Source organism: Quercus robur, chromosome 4 (assembly GCF_932294415.1).
Source record: "Quercus robur chromosome 4, dhQueRobu3.1, whole genome shotgun sequence".
Taxonomy (NCBI): domain Eukaryota; kingdom Viridiplantae; phylum Streptophyta; class Magnoliopsida; order Fagales; family Fagaceae; genus Quercus; species Quercus robur.
In genome coordinates, this window is record NC_065537.1 from 81,339,398 (window position 1) to 81,365,497 (window position 26,100).

General features: G+C 34.4%; 2 protein-coding genes and 1 pseudogene across 45 annotated transcripts in view; 1 reads left to right on the forward strand and 2 right to left on the reverse strand.

Moving 5' to 3' along the window:
• Positions 1 to 25,262, reverse strand: part of LOC126724310 (stromal 70 kDa heat shock-related protein, chloroplastic-like) — a 32,773-nt pseudogene extending 7,511 nt beyond the window's left edge.
• Positions 1 to 26,100, reverse strand: part of LOC126724263 (putative disease resistance protein RGA4) — a 149,556-nt gene that overhangs the window by 104,102 nt on the left and 19,354 nt on the right. The window lies entirely within an intron of this gene.
• Positions 1 to 26,100, forward strand: part of LOC126724294 (uncharacterized) — a 55,579-nt gene that overhangs the window by 23,744 nt on the left and 5,735 nt on the right. The window lies entirely within an intron of this gene.

The window sequence follows — 26,100 nt, forward strand, 5'->3', positions numbered from 1 at the left end:
GGTAATGATGGTGTATATAGTGTGAGTAAAGACTTGGTGAAACAAAACATGACATTTTGCCAAACAAAATGTTTTGCGAGTATTTTGTGGGATGACCTTTCTTGTGAGACACTCGTGAAAACCTCCAGGCTGGCATGACTCTTCACCTTCTAGTCATATGCTCTACACATGGCTCTTTCGCGGGTAGGCTTCTCGCGAGACACTCGCAAAATTCACTTGTTCATCATTTTAAGCTTGAGTCTTCACACTCTCTCACACTCATCCCTTACAATTAAAAACCCACATACATATAGGGAAATATGATTGAAGAAATTACAATCAAATTTGACAAGAAATTAAAACCAACATAAAATAGTTGTAAATTACAACTTTACAGAATGAGTTTCTAAATTTTTGTGATAAAACATCAATAAACTTGAAATTCATTACAAACAAATCTTATGGAATTGTTCAACACTAAAAATCTAACAAAATCCCCCTTGGCCATTTTGTGACAAAACATCCCAATACAGACTCATCCAGAGTAAAAAAACTCCGAGAAGACTTACTATTACTAAAGGGACTCAATTTAAAAAAAAATAAAAAAATAAAATAAAATAAAACTTGAAACAAAAAACTTGTTGAAAGCTTGAACAAACATATTAAAAACGCCTAGACAACTTAATGGTTATAAAGACACGAGTTGTAAATTAATCCAGTAGCTTTACATAAAGCTTTGATAGAAAAGATACTTTTCATATGAATTTAGGAATATTCAAGAGAAACACAATTTCGCTATCAAATCTGTTAGGACATATGTGAATCATGTTAAGAACATATGTCATTTAGAATTGGTTAATCTTTTGACAAAACTCACTTTACTTGTAATTGGGTAGATCTAGGATGTGTTTAATATTTCAACGAACAAGAGTTCAAGTTCAAGTATTAAAGCCATGTAAATCTGTCCAAGAATCAAGTGAAGAAGTGCCATATTTTAAAGCTCGACAGATGTATTTATCGAGATTTAAAATGTGAAGCTCGACAGATAAGCTTAACAGCTGTATCTATTGAGAATTATGAAAATCAGTTTTTTAAATCTGATTTCACTCATATCCATGTGTATTTGTATAGGGTTTCTTTTCTCACAACCCTAGACATAAATAAGGATTATTTTAAGGGCCGTCTCAGTTGATGAAATTTGATGCAAATGTTTTGTTCAAGCATATTGTGACCAGAGACATATTCCCTAGTTCATATTTCTCTTGAAGAAGTTACTGCATTTGTACGTCGTAGGGTTTTGTAACCAATGAGCTTCTTAATCTTCATAGTGTGGATGAACTGAAGAACTTTGCAGCCAACATCCTTCTCAAGTTGGTGTGTTAGTCACGTACTTGGATCCGTGTATCGATTGGTTAGTCACATACTGGGAGCCGTGCATTGAAAATGAGAGATTGTCACTATAGAATTGGTCCAATTGTGTATTAGGGTAAGGGTTCAACTATAAGTTGGTATAAGGTACTGGGATTCCTTTACTTGTACCCGCTTGTTTTAATAATAGTGGATTCTTGGAAGTGGTGACCTTAAATTCACCCGGTGGGGTTTTTGCCGTGGAAGTTTTCCCCCTTTGTAAAAAAATCATCGTGTCAACTTTATTTTCCACTGCATTTAACTAAGTTAGTGATTTGTTTGTGCTACCACATGTATTGCATGTTAATTGACTTAATTAATTAACTTGGCTAATTAATTAGTTAATTTACCATAAAGAGTCAATACATTCTTGGCCTATCAAGTGGTATCAGAGTAGGCACACTCTGATTAGGGTTAATCTTTGCTCTGTGATCCATTGACCTCTGTTGTCATGGATAGAGGACAATCGTTAATTATACCTCCTTTATTTGATGGCACTAACTATGCATACTGAAAAGTACGCATAAGAGCTTTTTTGCAATCATTAGATGAAAAAGTGTGGCAAGCTATGGAGATAGGTTGGACCAAGTCAAAGAAAGCGCCGGCTGATTGGGATGATGCTACGATCAAAGTGGCAAACTTTAACAGTAGGGCATTGAATGCTTTATTCAATGCGGTCACGAATGAAGAGTTCAAGAAGATATCCTCTACTAAAACTGCGAAGGAAGCATGGACTATCATCCAGACAACCTATGAAGGAAAAAAGGCTGTCAAGGACTCAAAGTTTCAAAGGCTAACCACGAGCTTTGAAGAGATTAAGATGGAGGAGGATAAGTTGTTCAATGAGTTCTATGCCAAGCTCAAGGACATAGTGAACTCAGCCTTTAATCTTGGGGAAACCATTCTCAAACCTAAGATTGTTAGAAAGGTGCTCAGATCTCTACTTGAGAGATTTCATGCCAAGATCACCACAATTGAGCAATCAAAGGACATTGACAAAATTCCTTTGACAGAGTTGGTTGGCAACCTGCAGACCTACGAGTTAGGTTTGACAAGGATTAGGAAATCAAGTAAGGATAAGAGCATGGCATTGAAGGCCAAAAGTAGTGACACTGATGAGTCTTCTGATGATGAAGATTCTAAAATGAAATCCTACATCACAAGGCAGTTTAAAAAGTTCACGAAGAATGCCAATAGTAAAAGATTTAACAAGGACCGAAAGCAACCCAGTTTTTCACAGTTCAAGAGCCAAGATAGAGGGAAGAAGAATGCTAAGGATAGCAATCAGTACACATTTCCCTCTGAAACAAAGTGTTTTGGATGTCAAGGATTTGGACATATGAAACAAGAGTGTCCAACGTATCTTAAGACTATTAGGAAAAGCAAGGCCCTTGCTGCTACCTTAAGTGACATTGAACTTGAGGATGATTCGGATAATGAGGATGATGGAATCCTAAATGCCTTCATTGCCACTGTGAATCCTACTGAGGGGATTGTTGAAGAAGTTAATGAAGAAGAGGACTTGGTAGAGTCTAAAATTGAAAAGCTGGATGAACAGGATGACAGCCGTACAGCCTATGCTAAATAGTACAAGGTCTCCAAAAAGCATGAGAAATTGTATAAGTTGGCCACCAAGAAGCTCAGTGATGTAGAGCTTAAACAAGAAGAAATCTCCACGAAGTTTGATGAAGTTAATCAAACCATTGGAGCCTTAAGATTTGAGAACAATTTCTTGGCTGAGAAAACCAAGAAGCTTGAAGCGGAGTTGTTTCAAGTCAGAGCTCAGTTGGAGATGACTTCAAGTGCAAAACTTGATGAGATGCTCAGCTTTGAAAACTCTGCTTCTGATCGAACTGGTTTGGGGTATGATTTCTCTTCTTCTAATATTGCTTCTTCTAGTACTACTATGTTTGTTTCTCCTGCTAATAATGTTAAATCTGAGAACAATGATGTCGAAACTACTTTAACTAGTGAGAACATAGACAAGGGTAAATCTATCTTAGGAGCACCCCCTAAGCTTGATAAGAAAGAGACTAAAAACCCTAGGGCTAAGAAGGGCAATAACTAAAAGCCTAAACAGAAGAAGCAGCATCTCTGTCATCACTGTGGAGCTACTAGACATACTCGACTTAATTGCTACAAGTGGTTAACCACTCAAAAGAGCAATAATAAGATCTCATTTGGAATCCAGAATTAGTTTCCATCCTCTTTTACTCTTCTCGGAGATCTTCTCAAAGCTCTCATGTTCCTTTTGAACTTGAACGGTTTTAATTCTTCCCCCTCACTGCCGGATCAAGGGTTTGCTAAACAGAAAAATTCTCCAAGGTGTGGAAGGAAAAAGGCTCTAAGTGATTTAGTCACTTTTCTCTCTCTCCCTCTCCTTTTGGTTATACATTACTTGTGTGTTTTGAGTCAGTCTAGTTTTTATCTATGCTTTGTTTAACATTTTCTTTTTCCAGATTGCTTTATTTTTTTTTTTCATAAAAAAAAAAAAAATTTGAAAATCAGGAAAATATAAAAACAGTGTATGTTTTATGTACATTGGTACTTATGTACCTTGGATGGCCATTGAAACAAAGTTTTTTAAACTTTGTATCATTTGTAACTTGAATGAGCATCTCTACGCACAACTAAGCAAGTGAGCTTTGTGGCTCATGTTTGAGACGAGTAAGATTAAGCAATCTCTTATACTTAACACTTGTATCACTCTTTTTGACAGGAAGGACTAAAAAATCCTAAGAGAAAGGCATTAATAACCATCTTACCACTGTTGCTCGCTAATCATGAAATGACATCAGTATGCTTCGGCATAGCAAAAGTGTAATGTCAAGAGCTTAACATAATTAGGTATTTCCTTCTTTCTTTTACATGCCCATGCATCTTATGCTCAAAAGAAAAATATGCAAAGAAAAATAAAAGCAAAAAGAATCAAAATGCTTTAGATATGATTGCAAGCGTGTCTTCTAGGAGATGTGGAAGTTATAGGATGTACCTTGAAGGTGATAGTCCCCATCAAGCAGTTATGATTGTGTGTGAGTTAAATTGATTTTCTCATATCTCAAATCGTCATAACATGTAAACATTTATGCAATTTTGCAAAGTTTTTCACACACAACACGCAATATTCTTTGCTACTTTTGATACATGTGCAGGTACAATGTGATTTGGCCATCACAAGGAATACACGTGTTAATGTATGCTTACTAAATTGTCTTGACTTGTTTTTGAAATATAAAATTGGTCAGACTTGTTTAGTGCGTGTGTGTGTGTGTTTTGGATCTAAATGCTTAACATTTTTCTTGTTGAGAGATGTTTTTGAGAGCTTAAAATGTTGTTTAGATCTTTGGTTGAATAGCTTGCTTGATTGCATTCATTTCTGTGTTTTTCTCTTCTTTGAAAAACTATTTTTACACATCTCAACAGCTAAGCTATCTATCGAGCTCCTTGATCTTCCTTTCTCGACAAAAGTTAACGCAATATTGATCTATCAAAGCTTTTGAGAATTTGTCTTATAGCTTCTCGACAGATTCTCAATCCATTGAGGAACTTTCTATCTGCTCGATAGCTGTTCGATCCATCGAGGTCTCTTTGCTATGGATAGCTCTCGATAGCACCTCGATAGATAAATCTGTCGAGAATTAGTGCTCAATAGCTCTCCATCCATCGAGATTCATATTTTTATATAAAGCCTCAGCGCGATTTTCTCTCATTTCTCTCTAATTTCTCTCAATAGAAAATCTCTTTTCTCTCTCCCAAACACTTCTCACTCAAACTCTTCATCTTCCCCACTTGGATTTTGGCCTAATCCTTGCATTTTTCCCTCTGGTATGATCTTTTTTCTCTCCTGGATCATGCATTTCATTCATTCTGACCTAAGTTTTGGGTTTTTGGAAAATTTTTGGGGTTTTTCAAAATTGATGAAGTTTTTGTGAAATTTTTGGGTTGGGTTATATTTAAATGGTCCTATATGCTCATGCATTGCATCACATTTGCATTTTCACAATGTTTCATGCATTACAGATGTGTGTTTTCCATGTTGAAATCTTGTCAACTGGTAGGTTTGGATTGGGCTGAGCCCATGATGTTTTTATTGTTGCATGTCACATGTTCATGCATTTTTCATATATACGTACCTCTCTTTCATTCTTATTGATATTGATATTGTTTGGTACTCTTCTGCTTCTCTCTCTCTCTCTCTCTCTCTCAGATAGTCAATGCATGGCACCCAAGTGCAAGTCTACTCCATCCCAGAACCCTCTTCATTTCGGGGCATTGTCTTCTTTTGATCCTTCTCCTTCTTATGTCAGGTTCTGTGATGATAAAGCCTATCAGGACTTTTTAGAGAACTTTTCTTGACGCGGTATTCATTCGGAACTCCAAGTTGTCCTTTCGAATTTTTTTGATACTGACTTACCCACTGTCATTCACAGTAGGGGTTGGGAGTCCTTTTGTGACATCCTAGTCAGCTGTCCCTCCGTGATCATACAGAAGTTTTACTCCAATATACATGAATTTGATTACTCCATACCTCATTTCATCACTTGCGTTCGAGGTACTCGTATAGTAGTCACTCTAGATCTTATATCTGAGGTTCTACATGTTCTGAGGGTAGAGTTTGCTAACTGCCCCGGCTGTCGTCATCTTAAGACTATGTCTAAAGACGAGCTTATGTCTCTTTTCTGTGAGACACCCTCATCTTGGGGTGAACATCAAAACACCCATTGCTCGGGCTTTGCAAAAGGTCCGAGATTTCTAAATATGGTGATGACATTTGTTTTACATCCCTTGTCTCACTATAATTCAATTACTGAGCCTCGTGCTCGCTTTTTGTTGTCCCTTCTTGAGAGACTTACCATAGACTTTTCCTCTCACTTCATACTTTCCCTTATAGATGTCTGTAAGGATACGACGACCTGTGATAAGCTTATCTTTCCTTTTGCTATCACGAGGATCCTTTGCCACTCCTTTATCTCTTATCTTGAGTCTCCTTACTTATTTGTTATGTGTGCCATTAACGCGGCGACCGTTAGACTGAGCGAGGCCTTGCTTCAACCAAAGTGGCCATGGACCGAGACGGTGACTGCTCCAGCTTCTTTCACTCCATCTACATCTACTCCTTCTTCTTCTGCGGGTAGTGTGACCCTCGAGGTGGTCATGGCGCAGCTTCAGCGCATGGATGCTCGCCTTGATACACTCACTACTAAGTTGTATCAAGTGAACACTCGTGTTGGTCGCATTGCACGACAATAGGCTCACCTTGGCGGCTTCGTAGAGTCTCCTTCTCCTTCTCTAGAGGTATCTGAGGACAAGGACGATGATGGTGACTTCGATGGTGGTGATGCTGTTGAGGATGAGGATGAGGATGCTAGCTCTTTCAGTGATGATGAGATGACTGCTTCTCAATGACTTGCCCTTTGTCATTCGTGACAAAAAATGGGAGTAGTTTTGGGTATGAAAGTAGTCATGTACTTAGAGGAAGAGTTAGTATAGGAGATATTTTTGTTAGGGGGAGTGTTTATCTTTTGAGGATGTAATGATGACTTTTTGTATCTTTTCTTTTCTTTACTTTCTTGACACATTGTTCTTACATTGTGATAGCAAACCTTGTACTCTTTTTGATATATATATATATATATATTGATGAGGTTATTATTACTTTCTTTCACCTATCTCTTCATGTGTTGTTCTTTTCTTTCTTTATGCACATGCTTCTAATTAATTGTATGCAATCTTTTATCTTTGTTTCACACTAAGATGCCATGATGAGTTTTGTTTAAAGTGTTTCAAAAATACAGGTTGTCAAAGTCTATCTTGCCATGAACTCTCTTCTTGCAAAGTTTTTCAAGAGTTTATGTTAGGATGTTAGGATTAGATTTTATTATATTCAACAAGTGAGTATGAGTTGAGTGATTTATGACTTCTCTCGTATTTTCATTTGTTTGTTGTGGTTTTGTCATTGCCAAAGAGGGAGATTGTTAGGACATATGTGAATCATGTTAAGAACATATGTCATTTAGAATTGGCTAATCATTTGACAAAATGCACTTTACTTGTAATTGGGTAGATCTAGGATGTGTTTAATAGTTCAAGTTCAAGTATTGAAGCCATACAAATCTGTCCAAGAATCAAGTGAAATCAAGTGAAGAAGTGCTATATTTTAAAGCTTGACAGATGTATCTATCGAGATTTAAAATGTGAAGCTCAACAGCTGTATCAATTGAGAATTACGAAAATCAATTTTTTAGATATGATTTCATGCATATCCACATGTATTTGTATAGGGTTTCTTTTCACTTCTCTCATATTTTAATTTGTTTGTTGTGGTTTTGTCATTGCCAAAGAGGGAGATTGTTAGGACATATGTGAATCATGTTAAGAATATATGTTATTTAGAATTGGCTAATCCTTTGACAAAATGCACTTTACTTGTAATTAGGTAGATCTAGGATGTGTTTAATAATTCAAGTTCAAGTATTGAAGCCATGCAAATCTGTCCAAGAATCAAGTGAAATCAAGTGAAGAAGTGCTATATTTTAAAACTTGACAGATGTATCTATCGAGATTTAAAATGTGAAGCTCGACAGATAAGCTCGACAGATAAGCTCGACAACTGTATCTATTGAGAATTACGAAAATCAATTTTTCAGATATGATTTCATGCATATCCACGTGTATTTGTATAGGGTTTCTTTTTTCACAACCTTAGACATATATAAAGATTATTTTAAGGGTCGTCTCAGTTGATGAAACTTGATACAAATGTTTTGTTCAAGCATATTGTGATCGGAGACATATACCCTAGTTCATCTTTCTCTTGAAGAAGCTGCTGCATTTGTACGCCGTAGGGTTTTGTAATCAAGGAGCTTCTTGATCTTCATCGTGTGGATGAATTAAAGAACTTGCCAGCCAACATCCTTCTCAAGTTGGTGTGTTAGTCACGTACTTAGATTTGTGCATTAATTGGTTAGTCACGTATTAGGAGCTGTGCATTGAAAAGGAGAGATTGTCACTATAGAACAAGTCCAATTGTGTATTGGGGTAAGGGTTCAACTGTAGGTTGGTATAAGGTACTGGGATTCTTTTACTTGTAACTGCTTGTTTTGATAATAGTAGATTCTCAGTAGTGGTGATCTTAAATTTACCCAGTGAGGTTTTTGCCATGGAAGTTTTCCCCATTCGTAAATAAATCACCATGTCAACTTTATTTTCTACTGTATTTAACTAAGTTGGTGATTTGTTTGTGCTACCACGCGTATTACATGTTAATTGACTTAATTAATTAATTTGGCTAATTAATTGGTTAATTTATCATAATGGGTCAATACATTCTTAGACTATCAAAATCAAATTCGTAGAGAGCATTAATACATAAACTACACCCCAGTCTCCCCCTATCAAAATAATTTAGTGCACACATGAACTCCCCATTATCAGATAGCATATAGCCATGTGCTCTACTCCCTTTAAAGCTAAGCAAGCTTAGATCTAAGTATGTATGCATGGTCAGAAAATATACCAATATTAATGCTCTAATTAGTTGCTTCTCAGTTTGGTACCAAACAGAGTCAGCTTGGTTCTTTGTGTCAATGACATCCCTCTTTTCTTTGTCGTTTGTTCTTTAGATTAGTTGTTGCAAAATTCTAGATGGGGGTTAATATGCCCTTATGGTATAAATTAATTATCTATTTTAGAATTTTTTTTTATAGAAAATTGAAAAATCTATCAAAATTGTTGGTTACGGTATATATTAATTATCTATTTTAGAAAATAAAAAATTATAGGAAACTGAAAAATCTATCAAAATTGTTGGTTACTTTTTAATTTTCCCAAAAAATATTTCCTAAAATGGTTTATTAATATATGCCTCAAGTGCATACATTAGTAAAACTTATACAATAATTTATATATATAAAAACCCAAAAACTCTCTCATCTCACCACGTCTCACTCTCATTCTCTCTCTTCTCTCATTTCTACTCTCTTTCTTAGACTGTCTGACTATTTATGGGATAATGATTGTTAGTAAGGGATGTTCAAATAGGCGTGTAGCTGTATGGCAATAGCTCCTTAAAATCAATGGCTTTTACAGATAATCATATCACTTGTTAGTTGTTATACATGAAAGACTAGCATCCTCTCTCGCTTTCTCCTTGCTTATTAGCTCAAAAATAGTAACAAGAGTTTCAAATGAACGTTTAGATGCAAAATATAGCAAAAACATTAGCCATTTTTAATTGTATAATTCTAGCCATGAAAAACATGAATGAAGATTAAACTCTTGATCGTTGTGTAATTTGGGCGAAAATATTCCTTTCAGTCATGAAATATAATCTATGTTCTATTTTTGTGCTTAAAATTTGTAATGCCCCTCGTCTATCTATTTTTGTTATGTTTTCTATTGGTGTGTATTACTGAATGCATATTTTGGAAGTCAAAATAGAATCAAGACTATGTTTTAGAAATGAAAAGCTTATCTTTGAAATATTGTTTAGAGTTTTTTTTTTAAAATTTTTTTATCCTTTCATAAAACCTGAAAAAAAAAAATAAAATAACAAGAGTGGATGAGAACACCGGTTGTAGAACATTTTAATTGTTTATGGACAAAGATAATACCTTTTAAATTTTAAGAATGAGAATGAAAATAGAACTTGAATTATATTTTAACTTATAATTATTATCTCCCACCTTCCTTCTAATGCTTGAGTTCTAGCATAAAGCCATAAACAACAATAGCAACCAACAAATGACAGCCCCAGGTACCTTTAGTTTCACAAGCTTCTACTTAGAAATCTTGAGCCCATAAAAATTGAGAAGGTGACAAGTGCATGGGCAATAGTGGCAAAAGACTTGATTGTGCCTGTTTGTTCCATCACAATGCTCTCAGTTTGTAGATTCATAATTTTCTCTTAATTGGAGGGCTGCTTTACCTAATTCATAGTTCGCCTAACATTACTTCAACCACCCATTTTGATCTTTCTGCAAACAGTAAAGCTCAAAAAGAAAATTAAATTCACTATGATAATGGGCTCTAGAGAGTTTTTTTTTTTTTGACAAGGGGCTCTAGAGAGTTTAGAGCAAGAAACACAAGAGGTGTAAATGGCACCCTTTTAAGATGTTACACCATAATTAACTTTGTTCTGAAAGCTACACTCTAGACCAAACCAAATTTTAGAAATACCAACCTCGTGGTATATTTGAAAAGAATTATTCCTCTTGACATTAACTAGCCATAGAATTTACCAAAAAAAAAAAAAAAAGCCATAAAAGAGACTAAAAAGAATGAGTCACATAACTTGTTTAAATAAGTTAATGAGTTATGTGACTTTAATACACATGAATAATTTTATGAAATATAATAGGTCAGAGAAAATTCCTTCAAAGCTGAGGTAAACTGTATTAAACTCTATTTTGTTGTTTTTGGATAATTCTAGGCTTAGAGGCATGCAATGCTTCTTAGGGAGTATGAACTTCACGAACCAAAGTGCTGAAGGAAGCCCACTAGTCCTCCAAAGAGTAGATACGACCAATCCCTTCGGCCAAAGCCCACATGGCCACATTGTCTTTTCCTTACCATAAATCTCAAAGCAAATGAATGGCGTCAACTCTCCACCACCTACCATGAAAAGGTTGAATTTGAAGCAATTAAGATCGCATAAAATATTGAACCGGTAATAAATAGTTACTTTTCAGTCCAGTAATTTAAGTAGTTCTTCTGCTCATTAAAACTTGAAAGTAAGACGCGCTAAAAACTTATTTCATATACACTGTTGATGCAAATTCATCATGGAAAACTAAGATAAATAAACCTTAGTGGTTCTGATTATACAAATCAACCACCTACTTGACCAAATGTAGCATTGAAAAAAAACGTACAATCTCCAATTTTGTTATTAACTCTTTCAAGAGGATGCCCCATAGACAACCCATTCTCTAAATCACATTGAAAATATGCACATCATACTTTGCAAAATCACAGCCAACATAGAAAACACAAATTTTCAAGGAGAAGTTCTATCAGTGAAATCTGCATCAATTTAATCATCTTTATCAGTTGTTTTTCTCAGTTGATCCATATGACACGTGTAGTACCAGAAGCCACCCAGCATCAAGTTGACTGGATTGGCTATAGATCAACAATTGTGGGAAAAGGCTTCCGGATAGCCGTTCACATAAGTTTGAAAGTTGAAATATAAAAAGAACTCAAAAAAAAAGAAAAAAAAAGAAAAATAGACAATCACATACAAGAGAGAACACCAAGGAATTATGTGGTTTGGCCTTTAGCCTACATCCACGGGCAGCAACAAGGAGAAAGTACCACTAACAAATATGGAAAATACAACGGTGGTGAGGAAGAATTCTCACAAAACCCAAACCCCAATACACCCAAATTACCCAATATCAAAGAGATATTGTCGTACTACAACTACAACAGCAACAAAACCATAGTCCCAAAATGTTGGGGCCGGCGATGGATCCTCAACAGATTTAGGCTAAACAATAGTTGCAGTGCATGCAAAGAACTTAATAAAATTTTAATAGAAATCCAATTCAAAGTCATGTCATGTTGACTGCTCCAGTTACATAATTTCTTGATTCAGGTCAGCCATTGCATCTTGAATGGCTTGGGTTGATCCACCAGAGATGGCATCCTTGAGGTCTTCCACTTTAGCCTCTACTTTTTCCTTGATTGGGCCAGAAACTTTTGTCTCCCAGCTCTTTAAGTTCCTTCTCAATTTGGTATAAAATTGTGTCTCTTGGTTCTTTGTGTCTGTGGCATCCCTCTTTTCCATGTCTTCCTTTTCAAACTTTTCAGCTTCTCAAACCATCCTATCCACATGCAATTTTAGTAATATAATTAGGTTAGGATTACAGGTACTTATAAAAGCTTCATGTCTTCAACCATAACAAGCAGTAGAATATAAAATGTGAATGTTTCCCTTTATCTTGGTTCACATTTTGATACAGTATAGATACTTGAATTGCTGAGATTTCAGAAAAGAAAAAAAAGAAAAAAACACAGGTTCTTGAAGACCATGGTAGCATCATTGAAAGGGGTAACAAATAGAAAAAAAAAGAAGCCCTTAAGCTATAAAATTAAAATTAAAGATTAAGAAATAAAAGATTTTTAAAACCTTTTAATTTTATTTATAAAATACAAATTAGCATTTAAACAAGAAAAATAATTTTCTGCCAACAAGGGCTATAGTAATAGGACTATAAAATATCTAAGAAGTATAATGCACAAATAAAGAAATGAGCCTTGATTTACTTGGAGTTTGGTGACGCAATCTCTTATGGTTCTATAGTTGCATTTGTTATATATATTCAGTTATTTCTCAGATGGTTATAGTCGGCTATGATTGGTTGGATTTCGGGATCATTGAAGCCCACATATTAACCAATAATTTTAATTTCAAACTCATTCTAATAATATCTCTAGCCACAACAAGCTTCAACCACCAGATACTAATTCATGCCTTCTGTTGAGAACTAAAACTTGCTATCTCTAGTTTGAACAAATACCAAACTCTCTTTCATAAAAACAGTTTTTCGAAATATACCGTATCACTTGGCAAGGTGCTAGCACCAGTTATGGCAATATCCTACTTCTTTCCAATTCCCTTGTCAACAAAAGTGACCAAAAGCATACCATCGGCATCAATATCACATTTCATCTCAATTTGAGGAACTCCATGTGGGATGACATCAAAGTGAAAGCTTCCAAGAGATTTGTTGTCCCTCACAAACTCTCTCACCTTGATAGAGGTTAATTTTTTACATTGGTCCATCCATCTGCAGCACTAGAAAAGAAAACAGCCATGATTTGGAAATCGATAAAGTTGTGATCCTTCAGATAATCTTTGACGGTACGCCACCTAAAGTTTTAAGTCCTGAAATGAAAACAAATATCAATATTGATGTCTCAACTATCTCAACAATTAATGCAAGTTGTTAAATACTACAGTAGACAATATCAGAAATAGAGAGCTCTGAAATGAAAGTAATAACTAATAAGTGACATCCAAGAGCACAGTGTCACCAACTTCTCTAGCTAAATTACTAGCCCTAAAATGAAAGTCACTAAAATAAATATTGATGCCTCAACTGTCTCAACAATTAGTGCAAATTCTAATAAGTAATACAGCAGATAATATCAGAATTAGAGAGCTTTATGTTTTCTTCCATAAATAAAGAGGAAAAAAGAACAACAGGACAAACCTGAACTATAGCCCCAAGAGCAACAACTTCATAAGGATTTACAGTCACATTGGGCTCTTTTCCAGTTATTTCCTCATGCTCCTAAATAGCTGGGATGCAAGTTGAACCATCAACGAGATTACTTCATCTATATTTTCAAAGGAAAGCTTTGTATCTCTCAAGGCACTTTCAAGAGGTAAAAAAAGCCATGAAAAAGTAGATTGCAGTATTAATCCACTGAAGTGATGGAAATCAAAAATTTATTGATATTTCATATGCGAGTAACAATTGTCAGTAGGCATACCTGTCCAGCAAATCTGAACACAGTTCTACAAATTTGACCCCTGTTAGTGTGGTGTCAATGTGTTTTGGGCCATCCACAACAACAGCAGTAATGAAAGGTAAACTAGAAAAGCAAATGGTTTTTCTATATGACATGGAAAATAGAGAGATCAACTTAAAGAAGGCATAGAAATAGCGACATACGTAATATTAATCTAAGTCAGAGATGACTGCTTCATCATGGTAAATGCTTGCTTGTCTTTCAGAAGATCTGTGCCTTCATCTTTCTTACAGTTTTCAGCAAGCTAATCAACTATGCCTATTAAAAATTATAGAATGTAAGGGTGTAATTTAGTAACAACTAACAAAAAATCAGAAAACAAAGAATATAAACTAAATTTCTAGCAGTTTCTCTTGTTCCAACCTTGTCAAAGCCATTGCTTCTTGGATGAGTCTCCAACCTCAAGAACTGCATAGTACAAACGTAACAGAAGAATATAAGGTTCATTACCTATTCTTGAAGACCATGGTAGCATCACTGAAAGGGGTAATAAATAGAAAAAAAAAAAAGCCCTTAAGTTAAAAAAATTAAAATTGAAGATTAAGTAATAAAGTTTTTTAATTTTATTTAGAAAATACAAATTAGCATATAAACACGAAAAAACATTTTCTGCCAATAATGGCTTTGGTAATGGGACTATAAAATATCTAAGAAGTATAATGCACAAACAAAGAATTGAGCCTTGATTTACTTGGAGTTTGGTGATGCAATCTCTTCTAGTTCAATAGTTGCATTTGTTATATATATTCAGTTATTTCTCAGATGGTTAGATAATTATATTCGGCTAAGCTATAGGTTGGATTTCAGGATCATTCAAGCCCTAAATTAACCAAAAATTTTAATTTGAACAAATACCAAACACTCTTCATAACAACAGTTTTTTCAAAACATACCTTATCACTTTACAAGGTGCTAGCACTAGTTATGGCGATATCCCACTTCTTTCCAATTCCCTTGTCAACTGCAGTGACCGAAAGGATACCATCGGCATCAATACCAAATTTCACCACAATTTGAGGAACTCCACGTGGCACATGTGGGATGCCATCTAAGCAAAAGATTCCAAGAGATTTGTTGTCCCTCACAAACTCTCTCACCTTGATACTGGTTTATATTCATCTGTTGCAGTGGAAAAAAAAAACATCCCTGATTTGGAAATTGGTAAGGTTGGGTTCCTTCAGATAATATGTCATCACACCACCTAAAATTTCAAGTCCTGAAATGAAAGTCACAAAATAAAATATTGATGCCTCAACTATCTCAACAATTAATGCAAGTTCTAATAAGTACTACAGTGGACAATATCAAAAATAGAGAGCTCTAAAATTAAAGTAATAAGTGACATCCAAGAGCACAATATCACTAACTTCTCCAGCTAAAATACTAGCCTTGAAATGAAAGTCACTAAAATAAATAATGATATCTCAATTGTCTCAACAATTAGTGCAAATCATCAATATATATATAAAAGCAGAGACCTCATGCGAAAGTGCATGAGGTACTGCCATGTGGCGCTTTGTATGAGTACTTTTTCCTTTAGTCTTTCATCTCCCACCTTCTTATCAATGATTAGTTTAAGCCATAAATGCAGAAAATTAAAAGATTTGATCCTACTCCCTTTTTCAACTTCTTGAACTCTTCCACTTTTAATTTCATTAATTTAAAAAATGAAAGGTTTTCTCCATTCAATGTTAGTTTTCATGTTCTTTTATTCCAGTTTCACAAAATATCAAAATGCCAAAAGAAAAATAGGACTAGAGAGATAGAGAGACAAAGAGTGTGAAATTAGTATCAACAATAGTATGAAATTGGCCTTAGTTTCAGGTGCATATGATCTAACTTCCTAACAACACTATCAAAGCTTGATACAATACTTTAATAACATATGGGGTTCCTAAAAGGTATGTGTTTTTAGTCTTTATTTATATTTTTGGAAAGTGTTTAAATCTAAGTGATTAAGGTACTTAGATGTAAGTAAAATTAAACGTAAGATATGAAATAGTATAAGTTTATATTTCCCTTTTCAATTATTGTTTTATATTTAATCTCTTGGCATGCATATTTAGTTTTGCAAATTAGAAATTATAAACCTTAAATCTTAGATGTTTAGCCTTCAAAAGTTCACGTGTTTTATTATAAAAAAAAAAAAATTCTAAAAGAAAGAAAAGGAAATAATAAAAAATTTTATATTGGAAACGGTCAAATGTAAAAACTAAATATACATGTACACCTGATCAAACAAAAAAGGGCATATAGTGGCATTTTTAGAGACAAATTAATAACGGTTGCTTATGGATATATTGTGTTACAAGTTTTTTCATTCATTATTTTAGAGATGTATAATACATAATCAAAATTAAGTTTCCAAACATTATAACACATATGAGAATTATAATATAACTAATAATGAACACGCACATCGCGCAGGACATCCACTAGTTCAAATAAGTACAACAGTAGATTAGATCAGAAATAGAGAGCTTTACATTTTCTTCCATAAATAAAGAGGAAAAAAGAAGAACAAGAAGACAAACCTGAACTATAGCCCCAAAAGCAACAACTTCATAAGGATTTACAGTCACATTTGGTTCTTTTCCAGTCATTTTCTCATGCTCCTAGACGGCTGGGATGCATGTTGAACCATCAACGAGATTACTTCATCTATATCTTTGAAGGAAAGCTTTGAGAGACAACAGGTGATAAAAGCCTATGAAAAAGTAGATCGCAGCATTAATCCACTGAGGTGATGGAGATCAAACATTCATTGATATTTCATATGCGAGTAACGATTGTCAGTAGGCATACCTGTCCAGCAAATCTGAACATAGTTCTGCAAATTCGACCCCTGTCAGTGTGGTGTCAATGTGTTTTGGGCCATCCACAACAGCAGCAACAATGAAAGGTAAACTGGAAAAGCAAATGTTTTTTCTATATGATCATGGCAAATAAAGAGATCAACTTAAAGAAGGCATAGAAATAGCCACATACCTAATATTAGTCTAAGTCAGAGATGACTGCTTCATCATGGTAAATGCTTGCCTGTCTTTCAGAAGATCTGTGCCTTCATCTTTCTTACAGTTTTCTGCAAGCCAATCAACTATTTTCTATTAAAAATTATAGAATATAAGGGTGTAATTTAGTAGTAACCAACAATAAATCAAAAAACAAAGAATATAAACTAAAGATCTACCAGTTTCTCATGTTCCAACCTGGTCAAAACCATTGCTTCTTGAATGAGTGTCACACAAAGTAGAAAATATCCTAAATACTCCATCTCCAACCTAAAGAATTCCATAGTAAAGTCGTAACAGAAGAAAGGTTCATTACCTATTCTGTGTATATAAATATTCATACATTTGATCACAACTCAAGATTCTTCAAATTTGATTATAATCAAATGTAACATCTAATTATAGACAAGTCTAACTGACTTCCATACCTACATCAGCTTCTCAAATTCTGAAAGAATCCAAGCAATGCATCCCATCATCATATTTCCACAAAAGATTCAAATTCTTAAGATAATTGTCATTTGCTAGATGCTTAATCCCTATAAAATATTTCTCATGATAGTTCTTGTAACTAAGTTCAAATGGATGCTTTATAGTACTATTATGTATATAGGTGAAAGATTTACAATTTGATAAGCAAACAGAAAAGAAAAGGACAATGGGTTTATTTTGTTATTGAAACAACTACACTTTGATTAAAAAATAAATAAATAAATAATAAAAAAAAAACGTTTGCAATAAGCTTAGGTTTCACAGAGGGTTGCTAAAAAGTCCAAGTGCCAGTCACCCTAAAATTGAACTTTAACTGAAGATAGGTGGTAATATTGTTGCTAAAACCAAGCTACAATCTTCATCCAATTCAACCTATCAAAAATAAGTTTGAGAATTAACTTTAAAAAAAAAAGGAAAAGAGGGGAAAATAATACAATTTCTACCATCTTGCAAAACCTAATCTTTGAAATAAGATATGTAAAGATAAGAGTGAGATTTACACCAGTTATCTTCTTGTAGTTGCAGTAAATTCACAAAAAACTCTGTGTTTCCAAATTCGAAGCTTCCACATTCAGAATTCAATAACTGATGAATTCACTAAACCTGAAATAAAAAGGAAGAATGAAGAGAGCCAATATTTGGTAATTCAAAATGAATTTAGTAAGGAGATGCCTGAATTTAAGAAAGTAGTGTTAAATCCCTCTGATCAACTGACCAGATCTCAAGATTTTTCTTTTCTCAATAATATCGGTGTTATGAAGCATCTTCCTAACAATATAATGAGATAGCAATATAATGAGATAAAACTAAATAAAATTTTATAGTTAGATTGTAGAGAACAACTTGAATTTTATTATTCATTTTATGATTCATATGGATACAAAGTAAAGTGAGTTACAGAAACTAGAGCCACAAACTGAGAATCATGGCCAACCTGTTTTAATTAAGAAATAAATATAGTGAGTTGAAATAATTACTTGTTTAGGTTTGAAAATTTTCAATAGCTTCACTAAGAAATCAGCTGCGTGCATAATGAAGCCATTCTTGAAAAGGAACAACTCTTCTGTTAACACCTTGTTGTGATCTTTATCCATGCCAAACTGCCAGATATAAGTTTGAGAACATACAAAAATAAAAGTATAAATGAAAAAAAAAAAAAAAGATTTACCACTGATTTTTTTCATGAGTCTTACATAATTGCAGTATTGACTCCCTTTGGAGATCACAAACTCTGGTCTGTTTTTATATTCCCAGCTTTTCCATATTCTGCACACAAATTATACTTCTAATTGAAGGAATTTGGATAATTTATTAACAAAGAAAGCTGAAATTAAAGGAGATGTATGGACCTGTAGTATATCCTTCTGAAATACATTCAATTTAGGATGCGAACAGTCTTGGACCATTCCCCAGCAATTTCCGCCTGGAATCACATCATCACCATCAGCTGTTTTCCTAGTTGATCTTGATGACCCTGGTGCGGTAGCAGAAGCGGGATCAGCATCCGGTTGGCCAGGCTGGCTATAGATTGACTGTCCTAGTTGCATAACTTTGATTTAGTGCAGCCATTGCATCTTTAATGGCTTGGGTTGATCCACCAGAGATTGCATCCTTGAGCTCTTTCACTTTAGCCTCTACTTTCTCCTTGACTGGGCCAGGAACTTTGTCTCCAACTCTTTAAGTTGCTTCTCAGTTTGGTACAATACTGAGTCTGCTTGGTTCTTTGTGTCTATGGCATCCCTCTTTTCCTTGTCTTCCTTTGCAAACTTCTCAGCTTCTTTAACCATCTTATCCACCTGCAGTTTTTTTTTTTGTACATCCAAAGTTTGGATTTAGTAACATAAATAGAATAGGTTTATATGTGGTAATAATAGCTTCAACAATAACAAGTAGTAGAACATCCTTTTATCATGGTTGATATGTGAAAAAGCATAGCTACGTGAAATGTTGAGATTCAGAAAGAAAAGAAAGATATAGGTTCTTTGGAGAACATGGTAGCAGCATTGAAGGGGATAGCTAATAAAATTAAATATAAGAAAAAAAGACCCCAAAGTTAAAGATCAAAAAAGAAAAACAAATTAGCATCATTTAGCAACAAATTAGCATAAAAACAAGAAAAACAAAAATCATTTTTTTGCCAACAATGGCTATGGTTCTAGGGAGTATAATATATGTAACTAGCAGATAGCTCTAACACAAATTTTTCTTGATTTACTTGGTGTGTAGTGAATCTAGTGATGTTTATTCTTCTGAGCTATTATGAAGGTTGAGGAATAGTTATAAGGGTCCTTTTGGTATGAAATACTTATTCCTCACTTTAAGAGAATCTTTGTAATGAAAATGCAATCAAACAACTAATTAGCTATAGAATAGGAATTCCATTTTTGGGTCTATTCCTATTCACCAAACATGCAGCCAATGTGTGCACAGTACACTAGTCAAATTGGTTACTGATGATGGAGTCAAACAAGATTATGTTTTATGGTTCTAGACTATAATATATGTTAGCAGCATATAGCAATAATACACAAATTATTCTTGATATACTTGGTGTTTGGTGATAAAATCTCTCATAGTTCTGCAGTTGCATTTATTATGTATACTCAGTTATTCCTTGTGTAGTTAATTGATTATAGTCAGCTAAGATAGGTTATGCTTAGGCTATTCAAACCCATAAATTAACCACACATATTGATTTCAAACTCATTTAAAAAACAAATCTAATTTGAACTACAACTAGATATCTCAAGTTTAAAAATGTAACAAACCTCTACATAACAATAGTTTTTAGAAACATACCTTGTCACTTGGCAAGGTGCTAGCACCAGTTACGGTTATATCCTGCTTCTTTCTGGTTCCCTTGTCAATAGCTGTGACAGAAAGGATGCCATTAGCGTCAATATCAAATTTCACCTCAATTTGAGGAACCCCACGTGGGGCAGGTGGGATTCCATCTAAGCAAAAGCTTCCAAGGGATTTGTTATCCCTCACGAACTCTCTCTCACCCTGACAGACATTAATCTCTACACTGGTCTGCCCATCTGCCGCAGTGGACAACACCTCTAATTTGGAAGTCAGCAAAGTTGTGTTCTTTGGGATAATCTTTGTCATTACACCAACCAAAGTTTCAAGTCCTAGAGACAATGGAGTGACATCCAAGAGCACAATGTCACTAACTTCTCCAGCTAAAACACCAGCCTGGAAAAAAAAAAATTGACCAAAATAAATATTGATGCCTCAACAATTTATGCAATATCAATAAGTATTACAGCAGATAATATAAAAAATAGAGATAAATAGTCATTTATTTTTCAAATAGACTAAGAAAAAAAAAATTTAGAGCGTCAAAATAATTGTTAAATAATTTAATTCACCATTTCTAGTAGCTTAAGCTATTAGAACAAGTAGTAACGTATCTTCATATCATAGACTTCAATTGCTCTACCTCCTATTGAAAAATTTAAAAATCCTACATGTTGCAACCCACTTAAGTGGTAGTTTATCTCAACAAGATAAGGACAAACATGAACTACAGCCCCAAGAGCAACAACTTCATCAGGATTTACAGTCACATTAGGCTCTTTTCCAGTCATCTTCCTCACAAGCTCCTGAACAGCTGGGATGCGAGTAGAACCACCAACAAGGATTACTTCATCTAAATCTTTGAAGGAAAGATTTGCATCTTTCAAGGCAGTTTCAACTGGTCCTCGTAGCCTAAGAAAAAAATAGATTTCAGTTGTAATCCACTGAACTTATGCAGGCAGATAGGCATTCATATTGGCAAAAACATACCGTTTTAAATCAAAAGGCAGCAAACTCCAGTAATGGAAATCAAACACACACTGATATTTCATATGAGAATTATTCCATTTTGGAACACGCATGGAGGGCAACCATAGTGTAGCAGTTTTCAACTTACATACCTGTCTAGCAAATCTGAACATAATTCTTCAAATTTGACTCTTGTCAGGGTGGTGTCAATGTGTTTTGGGCCATCCACAGTGGTGGTAATGAAAGGTAAACTGTAAAAAAGAAAGCTTTTCCTCAATGATCATGCCAAAGAGAGAGATCCATTTATATAAAGAAGGCATAGAATTGTCACATACCTTATACTGGTCTGAGTTAGAGATGAGAGCTCCATCTTTGCTTTCTCCGCAGTCTCTGTGAGACGTTGTAGAGCTTGCTTGTCTTTCAGAAGGTCTATTCCTTCATCTCTTTTAAAGTTTTGGGCAAGCCAATCAACAATTCTCTGTTTAAGATTATAGAATATAGACGTGTAATTTTAGTAACAACTAACAGACCAGATAACAAAGAATGGCAAAAGCTCTATTCATCTGTCTTGTTCAAGCCCTGTCAAAATCATCTCCTCCTAGATGAGTGTCCCCTGATGTGGAAAGTAACTCAAATACTCCATCTCCAACTTCAAGAACTGCAGATTTAAAACATAACAGACCACAACAATCATTGACTAACAATTTCCTTGTGCACCAAAAGAAAACAAGTGAAAAATCACATCTTATTAGTGTGCTATTTTTAGAAAACTATAGTCCATATATTCATAATTCTGGTAAAACTATCTCTTATGTATGCTGTTTAGTTTAATTAAAGGACCGGGATCCAATAGCAATGGTAACAAAATGGTAAAAGTTGTGAAAGGGCATAGTGTTCAAATGATTGTATGCTACCTAACTACCGTTATTCAAAAACCTTTTAAGAGATCAGATGTTTCGAAATCACAAGGTCCAGGTCACTCTTTTAATCTATAAAACTGCTTTTGGAAGATTGAATTTCGGGAATCACAAAATACCACATGTTCACTGAATGCTCATTGACACATGTATGGATTGTCACATTACCACCTTGTGCTTGTTAATTTGTTTCATATGTATTCCTAAGAGGCTAAGACTTTCCTCAATTATTTTTTAGCAATCTCCCCCAACATAATACCTTAATATAATACTTAAAATTACAGTTGGGGAGTAGATGCCAATGCAGCAAGATAGGTAAAACCTTTTACAACACTGTAAATAGAGCTTCCAAACGGCAGCTGAAAGAACAACATCTGAACCTGAGCTATATTTCATGCAACGGTATAATCCCACAAACTAGAAAAAATGAGCTATGCCTCGTAAAGATTGGCCAACATTTATCTAAAGACAATGACACCAAGAAAGAAGTTCCTGAACTAGAAACCCATTTCAGAAATTTCTCCTCAAAAAAAAAAAAAAAAAAAAAAAAAAACTTGATTTCAAATTACATTAAAGGGCATAGCAAAATCAATTAAAACGTTCAAATCATTGCCCAAAAATCCCAAAATGCTATAGAGAGAAGTCCTGACTCAATTCATGAGAAAATTTGAGGCATGCTGATTATTTCTAATTGGTCCTGGTTCTTTTTTTGCAATTTGGTTGTGTCAAAAATATATATGTGTAATTTGTAGAGGATGACGGAAGCTTTAATCGGTTCTTTTGCTAACAGCCAAGCTGCTAGTTGCTCTTTATCAACAATAAGTCCCAAGGGGCTCATTCCATTTTTGTAAGTCCCAAGTGGTCAATGCAGCCATCAAGTTGAACTCGATTGAGGAACCCAATGTACAACACCAAAGGAGCCGTACCAAACTTTTATGGAATAGTTTGCAGCAAAGCTGCTAGTTCTCTGTAATCTGCCCTGAAGGATTCCTCTGGTTTGGATAAAGATCTTATCATCCCCCAAAGAACAAATGAATAAAGAGAGTGAATGAGAGGAAATCTATTATTGTTAACCTATGGTCAAGCATGCTCGATTGAGGAACCCAATGTACAACACCAAAGGAGCCGTAACTAACTTTTATGGAATAGTTTGCAGCAAAGCTGCTAGTTCTCTGTAATCTGCCATGAAGAATTCCTCTGGTTTGGATAAAGATCTTATCATCCCCCAAAGAACAAATGAATAAAGAGAGTGAATGAGAGGAAATCTATTATTGTTAACCTATGGTCAAGCATCCATATTATCTAATACCTAAGATAGCTAGGAATAGATACAAGAATACAAGGCACACCAAAATGTGGAGGAATCACTCACACATGTTGTCATCTCATTTGTGTTATTGCATACCCCCACCTCTCAGATAATCAAGCTGGGAAGAATTTCAAACATTAATATTTGTCAAATTCACTAAATTCACTAAATTATAACACATAGAATGAGTGACTTGGAACTTGTAAACCTCCAATTTAGCAGGCATGTGAGGCAATGACCACAACTAATACATAGGGGATAACCCAAAAGATTCTACTTTGCATATGCAAATGGAACAGCCTGACTACAATTAAGGGTAGCTCAACATAATTTGAGGCCTAAGGCGAAAAATTTATGCGAGGCCTTTAATGTAAATATTAATTAAACAAAATTATTTAATACTAATCAAATCAAGGCTAATTTGACATTAAATACATAATTTGATGAACAATACCAACTAAACTAATATTAATTTCATATAGAGAATTGAATATTATAGTTGAACTTGAACCATAAATATTAATAAAAATATATTATGATTAAAAAAGATACTTTATTTTGGATATATGACAATGCATAGTTAAGTAAAGTTATAATCTAATTTTTAATTTTATATCTTGTTTTAAAGAGAGAGAGATAGATATTATTTGGAGTGTGGTTTTGTAGGATATCAATTTACAAAAATTAAAGTCTCAAACTATAAGGGGAGATTAATCTATAATTGATGATTTAACAAATTTGCAACATTTTTTTTGAAACGTTTTAGGGTTTCAATTGGGTTAGGATTCTATTGGTCTCGCACTTTAAGAGTCTTAATAGAAATGAAAAGGAAAAATGTACCTTTTTTTTTTTTTTTTTTTTAACATGATAGAATTTTTACTCTAGCCTAATCTAAGTGTATATGTGTGTGAAGTTCCCTCTTGGAGACTTGAACCCGGCCCTTACCCCCCCCACACTCCACAAGCACTTATATCTATGAAGTGACCACCGCACCAAGGGTGCGCGATAATAAAAGGAAAAATGTACTAAAAGCACTATAAAACGTTCAAAATATAATGTGACATTGACTCTCATTTATGAACTTTATCAATTTAATTATTGAATGTTTAAGTCACTTTTTTGTGATTAATAACATGGTAATTTGTAAGCCAATAGTAAAATTTGTAGTATTCTTAAAATTACTAATAAAAAAATGCCCAACCTTTAATATATATATAAATGTAATTTTATAAAAATTTGGGTTTTTAACGGTTGAAAGTGGGGCTTTTTTCCCTAAAAGATTTTGTTTTTTTGGTGGGCCTTAGGCCTAGGCCTAACTTGCCTAGGCCTTGGGCCGGCCTTGACTACAGTCCACAAGGATAGTTCTCTACAAAATAAGTAAAAACAAACATACGAGGCGGATTAACAGGAGAAAAGGAAAAAAGTCAAGGAACTCTACCTTACTCCTCTCATAAAAAGGGCAATGGGTGTGCATGTAACTTACCAAAAACAAAGAAAAATCCAATAAGAGGAGTACAAAGCAATTGGCATACCTGAAACGTCAAAAGTACCACCTCCAAGTCCAAGGTCAAAAACCAGAATGGTCTCATTGTTTTTCTTCTCAAACCCATAAGCAAGCGAAGCAGCAGTAGGTTCATTGATTGTTCGCAGGACGTCTAACCCTGCAATGCGACCTGCATCTTTCGTAGCTGTCCTCTATGAATCTTTAAAGTTTGCAGGCACTGTGATCACTGCTTTACTCACCTCGTCATTCAGAAACTTGGATGCATCCTCCAAAGGTTTAATTAAAAAAAAAAAAAACAAACAAACTTTGCTGGTAATCATACTCTCTATCAATCCAAGGTTAAACAAACAAACAAACTTTACCTTATCAGTGTAGGTCACTTGCCCACATTATATACTTTTACTTTTTTAGTACATGCAAAAGCTACCAAAATTGTTACCAATTAAATTAGCACTACGCATTGCCGTTTAACAAAACACAAATGATTATCAAAAAAAAAAAAACAAAACACAAATGCACTTTAAAATGCAACAATTCCCACGCGCGGTCACAGTTTGTGGTCACCTGGCTTCTAAAATCAAAAGGTGACAAATTTCAGTCCAAAGTAAAAAAAAGTAGGTATCCATCGATTTCATCGATCGTCACGCGCAGTAAGCACGCGTAAAGAACTTCAAAAATACGTTGTTTTTCTGAAATTTACTGCAACAATTAAAAAAAAAAAAACGTTTCCACTTTGCCAGCACATACTGCTTCTATTCTCTCACAGCTTTATTTTTTTCACTTTGCAACCTCGTGAAACCTCTCACTCTTGAGCTCACGTAGCGCTCTCTCTCTCTTTCTCATATGAAATTTCGACGGAAAACAGCTTTTGGGATTGTCCGAAACCGTCATTACAATACAAGCATGCAGAAGAGAAGAGATAGAGATAAAGATATTTTTTTTTTTTTTTTTGGAAACTAAGTAATAGTTTCTCAGGATACAAAACATCAGATGATCCAAATTCAAATTATCTCCAATATGCTAATAATTAAATGATTTTATTAAACATTTCCTATCATGATACCTGAACATGTGCTAAAGTCGCCACTCTTTTTTTTTTTTTTTGGGCTTATTATTTGTAAAGACTTATTTGTAAGAGGATCAGCACTGAAAGCTCATGTGCTAATCGCG